A 13480-nucleotide genomic window follows, 5' to 3' on the forward strand; every position below is an offset into this window, starting at 1 on the left:
TGATCGTTGAGCTCGCGGAGACTCTTCACTTATCCCAGAAGGCACTGGGAATATGCAAATGATCTCCTCAAGACTCTTCCCCTGGTTTTCCGATTTCCTCTTTTCAGCTGCAACGGCCAAAACCCAGTGATCGTTGAGCTCGCGGAGACTCTTCACTTATCCCAGAAGGCACTGGGAATATGCAAATGATCTCCTCAAGACTCTTCCCCTGGTTTTCCGATTTCCTCTTTTCAGCTGCAACGGCCAAAACCCAGTGATCGTTGAGCTCGCGGAGACTCTTCACTTATCCCAGAAGGCACTGGGAATATGCAAATGATCTCCTCAAGACTCTTCCCCTGGTTTTCCGATTTCCTCTTTTCAGCTGCAACGGCCAAAACCCAGTGATCGTTGAGCTTGCGGAGACTCTTCACTTATCCCAGAAGGCACTGGGAATATGCAAATGATCTCCTCAAGACTCTTCCCCTGGTTTTCCGATTTCCTCTTTTCAGCTGCAACGGCCAAAACCCAGTGATCGTTGAGCTCGCGGAGACTCTTCACTTATCCCAGAAGGCACTGGGAATATGCAAATGATCTCCTCAAGACTCTTCCCCTGGTTTTCCGATTTCCTCTTTTCAGCTGCAACGGCCAAAACCCAGTGATCGTTGAGCTCGCGGAGACTCTTCACTTATCCCAGAAGGCAATGGGAATATGCAAATGATCTCCTCAAGACTCTTCCCCTGGTTTCACATTGTAATCACATTGTATTATTTTTACATAATTAATTAGCATTTTATTGCATGAAATAAGTATTTGATATAATAGAAAAACAGAACTTAATACTTGGTACAGAAAACTTTGCAAATACAGAGGTCAGATGTTTCTTGTAGTTCTTGTTTGCACACACTGCAGCAGGGATTTTGGCACACTTCTTAATACAGCTCTCCTCCAGTTTTTTCAGGTTTAGGGGCTGTCGCTGAGCAAAATTGAATTTCAGCACTCTTCAAAGATTTTCTATTGGGTTCAGGTCTGGAGATAGGCTAGGCCACTCCAGGACCTTGAAATTACGGAACCACTCCTTAGTTGCCCTGGCTGTCTGTTTGGGGTCATGTGTCATGTTGGAAGATCCAGCCACGACCCATCTTCAATGCTCTTACTGAGGAAAGCAGGTTGTTGGTCAAAATCTTGCGATACGTAACCCTAACCATCAACCATCCAATATGGTGCAGTCATCCTGCCCCCTTTGCAGAAAAGCACACCGAAATTATGATGTTTCCCCCATCATGCTTCATAGCTGGGACAGTGTTCTTGGGGTTGTACTCATCCTTCTTGTTCCTCCAAACACGGCAAGTGGAGTCGATACCAAAAAGTTCTATTTTGATCTCATCTGACCACATGACCTTCTCCCATGCCTCCTCTGGATCATCTAGATGGTCATTGGCAAACTTTAAACAGACGTGGACATGTGCTGGTGTGAGCAAGGGGACCTTGACCACCCTGCAGGATTTTAATCTATTATGGCATAGTGTGTTACTAACGGTAATGATTGAGTTTGTGGTCCCACTCTCTTCAGGTCATAGACCAGGTCCTCCCATGTAGTTCTGGCTTGATTCCAGACCTTTCTCAGAATCAACCTTACCCAACGAAGTGAGATCTTGCATGGAGCCCCAGACAGAGGAAGAGTGAGTCATCTTGTGTTTCTTCCTTTTTCTTATAATTGTGCTAACAGTTAATGTCTTTTCACCAAGCTGCTTGCCTAGTGTCCTGTAGCCCATCTCAGCCTTGTGCAGGTCCACAATTTTGCCCCTGGTGACAGCTCTTTACTCTTGAACATGGTGAAGTTGGAATGTGATTGAGTGTGTGACAGGTGTCTTTTATACAGTTAATGAGTTCAAACAGGTGCAATTAATACAGGTAATGAGGGCAGAGTAGGAGGGCTTCTTAAAGAAAAAACTAACAAGACTCTGAGAGCCAGAATTCTTGCTGGTTGGTAGGTGATCAAATACTTATTTCATGCAATAAAATGCAAATCAATCATGTAAAAATCATACAATGTGATTATGTTTTTTATTTTAGATTCTGTTTCTCACAGTTGAAGTATACCTACGATAAAAATTACACATCTCTCCATTCTTTGTAGGTGGGAAAACTTGCAAAATAAGCAGTGTATCAAATACTTATTTTCCCCACTGAATAGTAAAAATCAAGGTCACATCATACCATAAGCACCATCACAGTAGGCATGGAGTCTTCAGCGTGCCCCAGGCTGCCATGACAACCCATTGGCACTATATGGATTGATGGATGGTTGCTATTAGAGGCAGATCCTACCTGTGTAAAGCAGCCATTGTATATTGGATACAATACGGGCTTTGATCCTGAGCCTGTATCATACATGGGAACCCAGCAAACAATGTACAGTACTATTATGTCCAATGTCACAAAGGGATTAATATGTATGTTCCATTTCAGACATTTCAGTTTACATATAGAAATCTATTAAAAATAATGTACTGTATTTTGCTAATTATAAGACACACCGGATCATAAGACGTGCTCCAAATTTTGGGGAGGAAAACAGGAAATCTTTTTTTAATAAAATGGTGGTGTGTCCTATAGTCCTCTTTTATAGTAGCTTACCGAGGGGGATGGCTGCGGTGGATTAGGATCATAAGAGGCAGTGTCACTGTTGCAGGAAGCTGGTGGCAGAGGCAGGAGTGGAGTGATGCTGCGGGCCCCGGGCTTTGAGAAGGGGGTGTTCAGCGGTGTGAGGCTGTGGCGGGCATTGATATTTCTGAAAATGTCGGCAGAGACTCCGCAACTCACATCATTTTCACTGTGGAGGACTTTGGTAAAATGGCCAAAGGAGGCGGTGCAAGCGCATATTGAGATCTCAGGGGCCGCACTGCAGCAGCCTTGTGCTGCCGAACACCACCTCCTCTCAGGCCGGGACCCGCAGCATCTCCCCATTCTTGCTGCTGCAGCTTCTTGCAGCAGCGACCCTGCCTCCTGTGAACCCCACAGCTGCTCCACCAGTAAGCTGTATTCGGATTATAAGATGCACCCCCATTTTCCCCAAAAATTTTTGTGAAAAAAGTGTGTCTTACAATCTGAAAAATATGCTAATTATTTTACATTACTTCTCTTGTGCTGATCCTTAGTCATACTGCTGTGTTATAATCCAGAGTTGCATTCACAATTTTCCTTAGAGAAAATAAGTTAACATATAAAACTTTTTCTACTGGGACCTCACCATAATTGAGGTCACGACTGTCCATTCCACGTGCCGGTGAATCCTGACAGCGCGCGCTGTGCGCGATGTGAGGATTCACAAGTCTATAGTCAGATAGAGTGACTTCGGACTTTCGTGCCAAATCTAGAAAACCCCATTAACTGTGTATGGGACTGACAGAGAAAGATAGCTGAGCTTTGTTCTGATCTATCCCCATCTGTCTCATAGACAATGAATGGAATATAGGTGTGTATGCTCGACCTCTGCTCTGTTCATTCTAGTTGGATCTCATCAGAGCTTCGTTCTCCCTATCATGGAAGTCTCAGCAGTTTTTTTTCTACATAGTCTTTAGAAATTAAGGCAAATTCACTAAGCAGTGGTCGCATATGCACACATACGCTTTGTTCATAATGAGGATTTGGGACCCACATGTTCTCTAGATCAGTAGAGGTCTCAGCAGCCAAACTCTTAAAATCAAACATTTATCGCCTATTCTGTAAATGTTGCTTATTGGACAACCCCTTTTAGTAAAAGTCGTAGAGAATTTAACTGTTAATTATTATAATAACATTAAAAATACAATAGAACACTGCTAGATTTGTACATTTTTGACAGATTAATAATGGTAAAAATTTCAAAAATGGGTCACAGTATTATATTAGTGTCTTGTAGTGAATAAAATAAATCAAAAATGTCACAAAACCATTAAGCTTTCTCAGTTTAATTCTTGATTTTGGCCACTAGATGGGAGCATTTTTATAAAGTATATTCTACAGCGATTCATCAGTGCGTTGGTTGTAGCAGCAGCTCCACACTCAATAATGAATGTAAATATGTAGTTGGCTGTGACGGAGCATATATCCATCTGTTTTCTGAATGTTTTCAAAAGGCAAAGAGGAAATGAAAAACTCTAGAAGCGAGTATACTCTAAAAAACACATGATTAAATCTGCTCATATAGCTAGATAAGTGCAATGTAAGTATTGTACATCATGGTGAGGCCAAACATGCCACAGCAACTTGCGTGTATGGGAGAAAAAAATCAGTTATCAGCAGAAACGGGGTAAAAAAAGCTGAGAGTACATGAAGCCAATCCAAGGGCAATTGAATGGCAGGCACATGATTAACTGCCAGTCTAATATCATCTTTTATTATTACAGTAAACGGTAGCTGAAATGACTGTATTTTTTATACTTTACTGCACTGAATAAAAAAAAGCGATGCTGAATTTATGGTACATCCAGACAAACATATCCATTTTTGGAGACACAAAAAAATCGGTGGATTCTATATTCCATCCATTTTTCCTGATCCGCAAAAACGGAACAGGAAAGGACATATGCCAAGTTTAGTGACACAAACAATTGGATCAGTAAAAAAAAAAAAACTAACAGACGTGCATACTCCCATTAAACAGAAGCAGTCGCTTCCAGAAGCGCTATTTACTTGCAGATATAAGGGTAATCTACAGGTAAATAGTGTTTCATTCCTATAAAGCCGGTTTTAATCAATCATCTGAAATTTGTTTGACAGGCTGTTCTATATATACAAACCACACACACACCCTGCAGATCAGGCTGTCAGTCAAAATTTGTGTAGTGACCGGTGGCTGTAAAAGAATAAAACTTCATTTTCTCCCTGTAGCTGCTGCCCAGCAAGCCAACTGAATAGAATTTAAATCCACAAAAATTTAAATTTTTTTTTTGTAAACTGTAAGTTTCATAAAAAAAATTGCAACTTTTAGTGTTTTCATGCCATTTTTGGCTAGCTTTGCCAAAGTGAATGGAGCTGGGAGGAATCTGTCCCGACGGGGCAACTCCTGCCTGACACATTCATAGAAAATGGTAGCACATATGATGCAAGAAATGTTGACAACATAACAAATAGGGTGTTCACATAACGCTGCATGAACCAGTCATCAGCCAGTATTTGTAAAAGTACAGATACTGAGTGCTATTAAGTGCCTTGAGAGTGTGCAAATAGATGCTACGAGGGTCCAGATTTGGAAGGAAATTTTGGAAGTGCAAAATTGGGATAGTTACATAAATGAGGTGAGGTGATAGGACAGTCCAAAGAATTTTGGTTTTAGGCCATGCTTAAGTGTTAATCTTAGGTTATTAGTTGAATGGAGGACACGGGTAAGGTGGCAGATATGAAGGAGATGTAAGGTAGTGCTGAACCATGGAGAACTTTGTGGGTAATAAGTTTATATTGTTCCCTGCAGCAAATGGGTAATAAGTGCAATAACTGGCACAGGGTACAGGCATTGGTGTAGCGGTTGGAGAGGAATATGATTCTGGCTGCTGAATTCAGGATGGATTGCAGAGGGGAGAGTTTAGTAAGAGAAAGACCGATTAGTAAAGAGTAGCAATAGTCTAGAAGAGAATGAACAAGAGCAACAGTAAAAGTTTTTGCATAGTTAAAGTTAAGAAAAGATAGAATTCTAGCGATGGTTTTAAGGTGTTGGTGACATGAGCTAGTGAGTGATGGGATGTAGGATATGAAGGAAAGATCTGATATAACCACAAGACAGCAGGTGTGCAGCTTGGGAACTATAGTAGAACAACACACGGAAATTACAATATTGGGTTTGGGAGGGTTAGTAGATTGAGTTAACACAAGTTCAGTTTTTGATAGATTCCACTTAAGGCCTCCTTCACACATCAGTGTCTCCACTGTCGCCACACATACTGGAGACACTTACACATGTAGACCCATTCAAGTGAATTGGTGTGTGCACATGTCAGTGTGTTTCCGAGTACCATGTGTCTGGGCAAAACATGCTGACATGTCCATTTTTAGCAGCATCACGGGGACGCAAAACGTCCCGCATACGTGTGTCATCAGTACCACATGTACCGGTGCTGGTGTCATCAGCATTAAGATGGTACTGAAAATGGAATTTACTGCTAGTTTGTCCAATAGGGGCAGTATAGAGAGAGACCACAAGGAGACCTACAACTGATCCCTGAGGAACCCCAACAGCAAGCATAAGAGCAGAGGAAGAGGAGCCAGCAAAAAATACATTGGAGCAGTCAGAGAGGTATGAGGAAAATTAAGAGAGAACAGTATCCTTGTGCTTGATAGAGCGGAGCACAGTGAAGAGTAGCTGGTGATTCAAGGTGTCGAATGCTGCAGAGAGATCCAAGAGAATCACAGGTAGTGGCCAATAGATTTAGCTGTTAGTAGATCTTTAGAGACTTTAGTAAGGGAAGTTTCAGTAGTTTATAAAGAGTGGAAGCTAAATTGTAAAGGGTCAAGAAGAGCATTATCTGAGACATGGCATATTAGACAGGAAATTACCAAACATTCCAGAAATTTAGAAATGAAGGGGAGCTTAAACACAGGTCAGTAGATAGCAGCGCAGTTCTGGTTGAGGGATTTTTTTAAGTAATAGGTGTATGGTTGTATGTTTGAAGGATGGAAAAATACTAGATGAGAGACAGAGGTTAAATATTTTAGTTAGGTGATTGCTGACAGCCAAGGAAAGGGACTGAAAGAGACGTGAGGGAATAGGGTCACTGGTTCAGGTAAAAGAGCGAAAAGATTTGAGAAGCCTGGTAACTTCTTTTTCTGTGATTGGTTCAAAGACAGAAACTGACCTAGATGAAGTGCATATCTATCTGATCAGAATTCTCCATAGCTGTTGCCCTCATCATCCTTTATTTTGCACTCTGTGGTTTCCATCTTCCCTATGGAAAACGATGGCCATAGCTTTTAAGTAATAATGGACACTGGAGAGGGAAACTGCTTCCAACCTCCTTGAAACCTCATAAAAACAACCTGTCCTAGTCTTGAATATGGTGTTATTCCTAACATTGCAAGGCTATGCTGTTCACATCTCCCTCCTGTTCCTCTTGGACATCGGGGATTTACTCCTCTCTACCTTACTGTTTATCTTTTTCCCTGTTTTTTACTGCACTGTATCAGTTCTTTTTCAGTCATTTTTTAAAATTTTTATCCTTCATAATGTCCTTTTTGGTGCCGTTCACAGTATGTCATTTTCAGAACAAACATACAACAAGTGAATGTTAAACCAGTCCTTTAAAAGTTGAAAATACATAGTTCAATAGGCACACACTATTCTCTATGTTTCTAATGCCTGCTAGGCATATTAGTTGATTTCAACTCAGTCCGTTAAAGAAAAAAGTAAGCTTATGCTTTAAAATCGTGCTGTATTTATAAAAGTAATGCTCTCTGCATATATTTGATATTGTGAATAGCTAGCAGATTACAAGTGGGTCATAGTGGCTTCTAAGGACATGGACATCAGTCTGTCTGAAAAGGTGTGACAGATTTGAAATGATTTAGCCATTTTCCCAGCAGGATATACAGTAACTTCAGAACAAAATCTAATCATTGCAGATTACATGTTTGATAGAAGCCAGCAGTTTGCATACACTGCTCAGTTTAGAATTTGTGAACTTTTTCACGATGCAAAAAATTGTAAATTACTCACACTGCTCGATAACACTTTTACTGTATATAAAGTAATTAAAATCCGCAAAGCTATTGTTAGACACACTTTACACTCATTGTGTGAAGATTTCCATTTGCATTTTTTTAGAGGAAAAAAAAGAAACATCTAATATGATGAGAAATAGAAACAGAAAGTGTCACTAGGGTTATGCTGCCTTATCTGAGAGTGGCATATTATTTACTTTTTTCCTTGCAGCCCAATTCATGAAATCTCTGGTTGTCTTCTGAAGCAGGGATGGAAGGATAGGGAGCTGCAGGACATGGTAGCACACACATATACTGGAGAGAACTCCAGCACTACAAAAATAACCAGTGATTTCAATAAAGGGAAGCCATACTTATTTGTAGAAAGAGCTGCATTCTGAACGTCACTACTTTATGCTGGACAACCTATAGTGTACTTCAACTCATAACAGGTTGTCCCCATATATACTGGAAACCTGCTAAATAACAGGCAGAGATGACATTTCCCTAAAAAAAATGGACGTACGGTAAATCTTGCATAAAACAATATGTCGGCTGGCATCAATAATGACCTACGGTATATTTGAAGGAAATTAATAGGTAACTGAGGATAATTAGTACAAACAGGTTATGGTGATAAAGTGATCAATAAATGTATATGTAAAGCCTACCATTTTGACTTGGTGATTCCAAAACTTTAATTTTAGACAATATGGAAAGGAGTCTTCTGCTCACTGAGCAGACACTCAATGGGATAGATGAGGGGGGGGGGATGCTAGGTTGGAGCTGCAGGACAATGAAGCAGCTAGCTGTGTGACAGTTAGAAGGCAGGGTAGAGGGAAGAGCACCAGGGAGGCTAATCCTGATCTGGCACACCCCAATAAGTTTGCTAAGTTGGCAGATGAGGGGAGTGTTAGTGCAGGAGCAGCACTGCTGCAGCAAGGCATGTCCTCTGAAAGCCGGAGGAGTGTCTGCTCCAGTAAGGGGGGAAATAGGAGAGCAGGGCAGGCCAGACAGGTTCTGGTAGTGGGAGACTCAATTATTAGGGGAACAGATAGGGCAATCTGTCACAAAGACAGGGATCGTCCAACGGTGTGCTGCCTACTTGGCGCTCGAGTCCGACACATCGCTGATCGGGTTGACAGACTACTGGGAGGGGCTGGTGAGGATCCAGCGGTGATGGTGCACATTGGCACAAATTACAACGTTAGAGGTAGGTGGAAGGTCCTTAAAGATGATTTCAGGGAATTAGGCTGTAAGCTTAAAGCAAGGACGTCCAAGGTGGTATTTTCAGAAATACTTCCTGTACCACGTGCCACGCCAGAGAGGCAACGGGAGATTAGGGAGGTTAATAAGTGGCTCAGTAATCGGTGTAGGAAGGAGGGGTTTGGGTTCCTGCAGAACTGGGCCGACTTCTCAGCTGGCTACAGGTTCTACGCTAGGGACGGGCTGCACCTCAATGGGGAGGGTGCAGCTGTGCTGGGGGAGAAAATGGCTAGAAGGTTGGAGGAGTGTTTAAACTAGGGACGGGGGGAGGGTATTCCTTTTATAGGAGGGGAAGACAGTGCAGATAGAGACCTGGGTGCAAATAATGACATTAGGGGTGGCATGGGGGTGGGGTTAGAACAGTTAATAATTTAAGAAAGAATAGAGGTACAGAGAGATACATAAAGTGCATGTACACTAATGCCAGAAGCCTCGCCAACAAAATGGAGGAATTGGAGTTAATGTTGTTGGAACATAATTATGACATGGTGGGGATATCTGAGACATGGCTGGACGAGAGCCATGATTGGGCGGTTAATTTACAGACAAATAGTCTGTTCAGAAATGACCGAACAAATAAGCGAGGGGGAGGTGTGTGTTTATATGTAAAATCATCCTTAAAACCCATCCTTCATGATAATATATATGAAGCTAAAGAAAATGTAGAGTCCCTGTGGGTAGAGACAAGGGGAGGGGGGAAAAATAATAAATTACTGATAGGGGTTTGTTATAAGTCTCGAAAAATAATGGAAGCAACAGAGAATATCCTCATAAAGCAAATAGATGAAGCTGCGACTCAAGGAGAAGTCATTATTATGGGGGACTTCAACTACCCTGAAATACATTGGCGAACCGAAACGTGCAGTTCCAGCAAAGGTAATAGGTTTTTGACAACTATGAGAGACAATTACCTTTTACAACTGGTTCAGGACCCAACAAGAGGGGGGCACTGCTAGACCAACCAACCAACCAACAGGCCAGACCCCATATCAAATGTAAGGGTTGGGGGTCACTTGGGTAATAGTGATCACAAAATAATAAGTTTTCATGTGTCCTTTAATAAGATGTGTAGTAGAGGGGTTACAAGGACACTAATCTTCAGGAAGGCAAATTTCCAATGGATGAGAGATGATCTTGGCGCAATTAACTGGGACGATATCCTGAGACATAAAAATACACAAAGAAAATGGGAGACGTTTATTAGCATCCTGAATAGGACCTGTGCACAATATATACCGTATGGGAATAAACATGCTAGAAATAGGAGGAAACCACTATGGCTAAATAGAGCTGTAAGGGGTGCAATAAGAGATAAAAATAAAGCATTTAGAGAATTAAAGCAAGTAGGTAGTGATGAGGCATTAACTAAATACAGAAGATTAAATAAATTCTGTAAAAAGCAAATCAAGACAGCAAAGACTGAGACAGAGAGACTCATTGCCAGAGAAAGTAAAAATAATCCCAAAATATTCTTTAACTACATAAATAGTAAGAAACTAAAAAATGATAGTGTTGGCCCCCTTAAAAATAGTCTGGGTGAAATGGTGGATGAGGATGAGGAAAAATCCAATATGCTAAATGACTTTTTTTCAACAGTATTTACACAAGAAAATCCCATGACGGATAACATGATCAGGGATAAAATTCTCTGTTAAATGTCACCTGCTTAACTCAGCAGGAAGTACGGCGGCGTCTAAAAATCACTAAAATTGACAAATCCCCGGGCCCGGATGGGATACACCCCCGAGTACTGCAGGAATTAAGCACAGTCAAAGATAGACCATTATTTTTAATCTTTAAAGATTCCATAATAACAGGGTCTGTACCACAGGACTGGCGTATAGCAAATGTGGTGCCAATATTCAAAAAGGGGACAAAAACTGATCTTGGAAATTATAGGCCAGTAAGTTTAACCTCAATTGTGGGTAAAATCCTGGAGGGTTTTCTAAGAGATACCATACTGGAGTATCTGGAGAAGAATAACCTTATGACCCAATATCAACATGGGTTTACAAGGGACCGTTCCTGTCAGACTAATCTGATAAGTTTCTATGAAGAGGTAAGTTCCAGACTGGACCAAGGGAATGCAGTGGATGTGGTGTACATGGACTTTTCAAAAGCTTTTGATACGGTGCCACACAAAAGGTTGATACATAAAATGAGAACAATGGGGATAGGGGAAAATATGTGTAGGTGGGTTAAGAGCTGGCTCAGGGATAGGAAACAAAGGGTGGTTATTAATGGAGCACACTCGGACTGGGTCACAGTTAGCAGTGGGGTACCACAGGGGTCAGTTTTGGGCCCGCTTCTTTTTAACATATTTATTAATGACCTTGTAGGGAGCATAGAGAGTAGAATTTCAATATTTGCAGATGACACTAAACTCTGCAGGGTAATCAATACAGAGGAGGACAATTTTATATTACAGGAGGATTTATGTAAACTAGAAGCTTGGGCTGATAAATCGCAAATGAGCTTTAATGGGGATAAATGTAAGGTCATGCACTTGGGTAGAACGAACAAGATGTATAATTATGTGCTTAATTGTAAAACACTGGGCAAAACAGTCACTGAAAAAGACCTGGGTGTATGGTGGACGACAAACTCACATTTAGCGGCCAGTGTCAGTTAGCTGCTGCAAAGGCAAATAAAATAATGGGATGCATTAAAAGAGGCAGAGATGCTCATGAGGAGAACATAATTTTACCTCTATATAAGTCACTAGTGCGACCACACTTAGAATACTGTGTACAGTTCTGGTCTCCGGTTTATAAGAAAGACATAGCTGAACTGGAGCGGGTGCAGAGAAGAGCGACCAAGGTTATTAGGGAACTAGGGGGTCTGTAATACCAAGACAGGTTATTACACTTGGGGTTATTTAGTTTGGAGAATCGAAGGCTTAGGGGTGATCTTATTACAATGTATAAATATATGCGGGGACAATACCAAGCGCTTTCTAATGATCTTTTTACTCTTAGACCTGTGACGGGGACAAGGGGGCATCCTCTACGTCTGGAGGAAAGAAGGTTTAAGCATACTCACAGACGCGGATTCTTTACTGTAAGAGCAGTGAGACTATGGAACTCTCTGCCATATGATGTTGTAATGAGTGATTCCCTACTAAAATTTAAGAAGGGACTGGATGCCTTTCTTGAAAAGTATAATATTACAGGGTATATACACTAGTTTCCTTAATATTGCGTTGATCCAGGGAGCTAGTCTGATTGCCGTATGTTAAGTTGGGAAGGAATTTTTTTCCCCAATGTGAAGCTTACTGTTTGCCACATGGGGTTTTTTTTGCCTTCCTCTGGATCAACATGTTAGGGCAAGTTAGGATAGGATATGGGTTGAACTAGATGGACTTAAAGTCTCCCTTCAACCTTAATAACTATGTTACTATGTTATTCTTCTTTAACCATCCTTTTGTAGAATGAATTGTGTGATTTGAGTCATTGTCGTGCTGCATGGCCCACAGGTCTCTTGACATTCAGCTGATGAGAATATGTCCTGGTATTTTCTTTTAGAATTTGCTAGTAAAACTCAGAATAAATTCAGAAATTCACAATACATTGTTCCATTGAAGATGGCAAGCCGTCCTGGCCCAAATGCAGCAAAACAGGCACAAACCACCATCATGTTTCACAGATAGAAATAGGTTTTTATGTTGTTATGCACTGTTTTTGCTTCTACAAACATATTGCTTCTTATTTAAAACAAAAATCTCAATCTTGGTCTCATCCATCAACAACACATTGTTCCAATAGCCATCTGGCTTTTCTTGGTGATCTGTAGCCAATGGCAATGTTCTTTTTAGAGAGCAGTGGCTTTCCTTGTGTAATCCTGGCATACACACCATTGTTGTTCAGTGTCTTCCTGATGGTGGACTCATGAATATTAAAGAGGTTGTCCACTACTTTTACATTGATGGTCTATCCTTAGGATAGTTCACCATTGATCAGCTGTAATCAGTGTCGGTGGCCGCTCAAAATAGAAGGCAAGTTTACAGTACCCTGCGGTAGTCACTAAAACTAGAGCAGCGCATCAAGCTAGTACTCCCGTTAGGCAGCGGCTTTCTCCACTTTCGCCGACACCAATAACAGCAGATGGTAGAGGGTGTTGGAGTGGACAACCTGTGTAACATTAACTAATCTGAGAGAGGCCTTTAGTTGCTCTTGGAGTGAAATTTGTTGTTTGACTCCTCCTGGTAATAATGGTCTCAAATTTCCTTCATTTGCATACAATGTGTCTGACAGAGGATTAGTAGAGACCCAAACTCTTTAGAGATGGTTTTGTAACCTTGTCCAGCCTGATGAGCATCAGAAACTCTTCTTCTGATGACTTCAAACTATTTGTTTGTGCCATGATACACTTCCACAAACATGTGCTGTGAATATCAATCTTTGATAGATCTCTATTCTTCAAATCAAACAGGACATCCAATCACAACAGATCTCAAATTTCAACTTAAAACTGTTAATCATAATGGTTCATTCACAGACATGTCACATCACATTGATATAATTTGTCTAATTTTTTTTAATACTCATTTTTTTTATCTGTACTT

At 41.0% G+C, this 13480-nt stretch overlaps 1 protein-coding gene across 2 annotated transcripts in view; it reads right to left on the bottom strand.

The window, feature by feature from the left end:
- Positions 1-13480, bottom strand: part of MYRIP (myosin VIIA and Rab interacting protein) — an 811455-nt gene that overhangs the window by 574079 nt on the left and 223896 nt on the right. The gene's annotated exons all lie outside the window — the stretch shown is intronic.

This window comes from Dendrobates tinctorius, unplaced genomic scaffold (assembly GCF_039654945.1).
Source record: "Dendrobates tinctorius isolate UK_male_01 unplaced genomic scaffold, ASM3965494v1 ptg000162l, whole genome shotgun sequence".
NCBI lineage: Eukaryota > Metazoa > Chordata > Amphibia > Anura > Dendrobatidae > Dendrobates > Dendrobates tinctorius.